This window comes from Marmota marmota, unplaced genomic scaffold (genome assembly GCF_001458135.2).
Source record: "Marmota marmota marmota unplaced genomic scaffold, marMar, whole genome shotgun sequence".
NCBI lineage: Eukaryota > Metazoa > Chordata > Mammalia > Rodentia > Sciuridae > Marmota > Marmota marmota.
In genome coordinates this window covers 5,576,251-5,581,250 of record NW_026000001.1, presented here as the reverse complement: position 1 = coordinate 5,581,250, position 5,000 = coordinate 5,576,251, and positions in this window count along the sequence as shown.

The following is a 5,000-nucleotide window of genomic DNA, read 5'->3' as shown; positions in this document are numbered from 1 at the left end:
ACACACACACAGACCCGCAGCCCTGTGTGTGCACACATTGAAGAAATATTCGCAGTGATGCTGTGGAAGCCTCGCCCAGCAGCAGCGTCAGAGCCATGGGGACCCCACGGCAGGGCCCTGCAGTGGGACACGTGAGTTCAAGCTCGGGGCCTGTGTGAGCAGGCAGGGCACCTGGGGCGGGAGCAGCAGCCCCCAGATGTGGGGTGGTCTGGGAGGTGGGTCCTCCACCCAGCCTGGCTGGGCTCTCTGCTGAATGAAGCTGGTGGTGGGAGGTGCACAGGGTACCCAGGGAAGGCCAGGAGCCCGGCTAGGTGTGGTCGAGCAGAGAACCTCTGTCAACACCTCGACACACGCCACCAGCACAAGGGCCCGCGTGTGCCTGGCCCAGATGATGCGCACCACACAGCCCTCATGGCACAGCCCCTCCACATGGCATGTCCTCAAGCAACACCCAGGCCCTGGCCCACCCAGCCCTGCCCCCAGCAGGCCTCCACACAGTGGGTTTAGGTGAGCTAAGAGTGACCAGGACACTCTTTAACAACGCAAAGAAGGGAATCCTGACACCAGAGTGACGGCTCCGCGACCCACCCATCCAGCCTCGCCTCCGTGCCTCGTGGTGAAGGCAGGGGCAGCAGGGGCTTGACGGGACTCAGGCAGCTGTGGGGGGTCGGGGTGGCCCCCACACCAGGAGGAGGCCCTGCACTGGGAGTTGGCTGGGCTTCAGATGCAGAACTTCGTGAGCTTGAGGCAGGCAGGGGACGTGTGGATCAGAACAGAACAACCCCGCTGATGGGTGGACTGGGCGGAGTGCGGCTCCTCCAGGCCAGAGTGCTGACGGAGGCTGACCTCAGACTGGGACCCACAGTGAACTCCAAGTCCAAACAACATGCACGTCCCAGCCAGCTGCCCCCTCTGCAGGAGCCCAGGCCAAGAGGAGGCGATGCTCAGTGTATGTGGGAAATGCAAAAGTCCACTCTGGAAGCTGGGCGTCCAGGGGCCACGCAGCGGAGGGCGGGAGCCACCCAGGCCACAGAGCTTGCCTCAGGACAGGGAAGGCCACCAGTGTTTACCAGGGACACGTCCGACTCCAGAAATGAGTGAATGAACAAAAAGCTAAACCAGGAACCAGAGCGGTGACAAGAACCCGAGAAGAGACAGATGAAGGGAGATTGAGTGTCAGTGGGGGAGAGCCACCAAGGCAAAAGTGGTCCTGGGGAGGACGGGTCAGGGGCCCAGCACTCGACACGGTGACAAGATGGGGAGGACACATGGGCATCAGGAAAGAGCCAGCCGGTGTCAGAGAGCAGAGCCACGGGCTGGAGGAAAAGACGGGACAGCCACCCAGGGGCAGTCCCCAGAAAGACGGGAGCTCAGGATGGGTGGGATCAAGGGGGAGCTCTGGGAAGCAATTTGTTCTCCAGACAGCAAACTCAAGGCCAGTCGCTTCCCGGAAAGCACATGGGCTTTCAAAACTCTGAACAAGGGCGCTCTCAACACAGGACCCGCGCACTGTAGCCACCGTGTGCACAACACGTAGAGTTTCCAGGCTGCAGAACGAGGTGAAAATCGAGGGCTGGTGTGGAGGCAGAAGCCGAGGCCTCCGGGCACATAGCCCTGTTCTGCCTGTGCACCACAAACGAGTTTAAACACACTCATCCATGAAGAAAATTCTCAGGCAGGTCAGCATGGATGTGGAGGCCCAGCCCCTCGGTGAGCCTGGTCCTCTCTAGTAGGGCCTAGAAGTTTCCCTGGTTAGCGAGAGTGAGGCAGGCAGGCGGTCCCAGCTCCGTGGCTCAGGCCTGGCGTTCCAGCCCAAGCTTGAGACAAGCCAAGGGAGGATTTTTCAAAAAGATCTGGTAAACCAGAAAAAGAACCATCACTTTCCACAACAGCATGATACTGACAAGGGCCCAAGAGAACAGAGAGCTGAATTGTCAGAGCTGAACGGAGCCTGGAGAGGCTCCTGTGGGCGAGAGACAGACGGCTGAACCCCTCTCGTGTGTCTAAGAGGCTACTCCCCACGGGTAACAAGAATAAGTCTAATGAAAGACAACAAGGGGGTACAGAGAGAGTGTAAAGGAGGTCCCCTATGGGAGCCCTTAGGGGAAACTGCATCTGAGACGTCCCTAGGTCCCAGGAAGTGCTGAAGAACTTTGGTGACTGCTCACAGCCCCTTTGGAAAGCTTCACCCAGAGACCCCATGGCAGGGTCTTCAGCGGGGACACCTCTGATCAAGCGTAGGTCCCAGGTGAGCAGGCGGAGCCACCTGGGGCAGGAGGAGCAGCAGCCCCACCAGGTGCGGGGTGCTCAGGGGAAGGGGGTCTTGCCACCTGCCTGGAAGGCCCTTTGCTAAAGCTGTTCCTAGGAGGAGGTGCATGGGGGCCCAGGAGAAGGCCAGGAGCCCAGCTCAGGTGTGGCCTTGAAGAGAACCTCTGTCAGAAGAACCAGTGCTCAGCGCTGTGGAGAAGAGGGCACGTGGGAGGGCGGCCAGCTGAGCGGGACAGGCGCAGGGTGGCCAGCAGGGCAGGGGAGGCGGAGGCAAGCCACCTGCCGAGGCGCAGCCCAGGCACCCAGTGGACCCAGAGGGAGCTTCAGGCAGGGCACGAGGAGCTGCCTCTGCAGAACACGGTCTTACCTGGAGGTGGAGTGACAGCGTTCGAAAAGCACCCTCTGCTACCTCCAACGTGGCAGCCACCTGGAAGGAGGTGACGCAGGCCAGCCTATCAGACTTCAGGAGCCACCCGCCTGAGTAGGTGGGTTGAGTGTGTGCCTCAAGAACGGAGGCACCTGGTGGCAGCCCCTGTGGGTCCAGGTACCCCCCTGCAGGCAGGTTAGCACCCTGTGCCTTCCGGGAAGTGGAGGGGACACTTCCTCCCCAGGTGGCATTCTCACAAGACCCTCTAACCCCCTCCAACCACCTCCAACCAGAGTGTGTGACCCTCTCGAGACCACTGTCCTATACCGCCTAAAACTGTCACTGGCCCAAAAGAAAACAAAATTAGTGGATTGTTCTAGATTGAGACCTAAGGGATGAGAGCTTGACCGCACACCAGGTCAGAACCCAGGGGGGGCTCTTGCATTGAGAGACTCTTGTCCTTGGGGCCGGGGCAGGAGGCCCTGGTCCCCAGAAGTGCACCTGGGGCCCAGGGGTTCAGGGAGGTGGCTGCGTTGAGGAAGCCAAAGCAACCCCCAAAACCACTGGCCCTGGAGCTCGGGCGCTCGGCACGGCTGGACAGAAGGCTCACAGACGCGCCTGCGTAGCTGCAGAGGTGCACCCCTCCGTCCACAGATCCTCTGCTGGGTACAGAGTGCTGCTGATCATGGCCCCAGATTAGAAACATCTGGGCATCCATCAAGGGGAGCAGGGCAGGTTGACTGTGGCGGGCTCACACATGGACTCTCCACCACCCAGGCAACTGGCCGCAGCTGCAAGCGAGCCCCGTGGCAAAGCCCAGAAGACCCAGGCTGGGGCAGGGAGAGGGCAAGAACAACACTGCGGTGCGCCATCACCCACACACCGCCGGGAGACATTTTTATACCTAAAAAGTGGACCACATGTGCCTGGGTTTACAGAACACAGCATTCAGATGAAGGGTCACCTCCAGCCCGGGGCAGGGGGCCCTCTGGCAAAGGGCCACCCCGGGCAGGGACAGACTGCTGTGTTTCTCATATGCCAGAGGTGGGTGGGTTGGCGGGCCTTCCTGTTGTTATTTATACCTTCTGATATATCTCGCACAGTCCCGACTGTTAACCATGGCGGAAGGGCCTTGCTAAAAGTCAATCTGTATTTCTGAAAGCAGAACAAAACAAAAGCCCCACAAGCTATAGAGAACTATAAATAAGTGCTTCCTCTATCTCTCCTGGCTGCACATTCCAGGCAGGGCAGGAACCGCGCGAGGAGGCCTGGTTTTCCCATCACATCTCGGCCCTGTCTGGAAATGGAAGACAATGCAAGAGATGTGGAGCGGAAATAAGATGTATAACTTGTGGAGGGGGAGACCAAAATACCACATTCCACAGCCGAGCCGAGGGAGAGCCCCCAGGGCCCGCCGGAGAGCTCAGGACCACCAGGCTCCACACACACTCCACATCAGTATCTTTTCATTATTCTTACCGCCAACGAATCAGAAGATAAAGCAGAATTTTAAAAAGTTCAGTCTCGAAAAAAAAAAAAAAGCATCTGTCAAATGCATAGAAGCCCCTAAGGACCCTCTTAAGAAGTAAGTGTTCAGGGTCTGTAGGAGAAAAACAGCAAACTTTACTGGAACAGAAAAAAGAAATCCAAAAAAAAAAAAAAGAGAGAGACAGAGAAGGAAAAAAAGAAAAACCACATCATTCTCTTGAGTGGGAAGTTTGACTTTTAATGAAAATCGGTTTTTCCAAAATTAATGTATAGGTTTACCAGATTCAACCCCGACTCTAACAGGATGTGTCTGGGGGTGAGGGGTGGGCCAGGGTGGGAAGGCATTTGGCAAGACGAACCCAGAGCCCTACCGAACCAGGCGGGAGGAGCTGAGAAGACACGCTGCTGACTCACTCGGAGGACTCAGCCAGGCGCCTGGGCCTGCACCCCGAGGCCTTGCGGCCAGGGGAGGGTGGACTTTTCCAAAAGAGCAAAGGGGGCTCAAAGCTGAACAAGCAAAGCCCCGAGTCACGCAGCTATCGAGCAACTGCTCAGCCATGACACCAGGACTCACAAGTCCCGCCCTTGACTTCCTGAGGCTGTGGGTGGATTCAGCATGACACATGTGTCCCTAAGTCTCTGGTGTGTCAATCCGGGGGAGTTCAATAAAGAAGGCTGAGAGGAGCCAGGAGCCATAGTGCACACCTGTCATCCCAGCAGCTCGGGAGGCTGAGGCAGGAGGATCTCGAGTTCAAAGTCAGCCTCACCAACTTAGTAATAAGACCCTGTCTCTAAACAAAATTTAAAAAGGGCTGGGAGGCTGGGGATGTGGCTCAGTGGTTAAGCTCCACTGGGATCAATCCCTAGTACCAAAAAA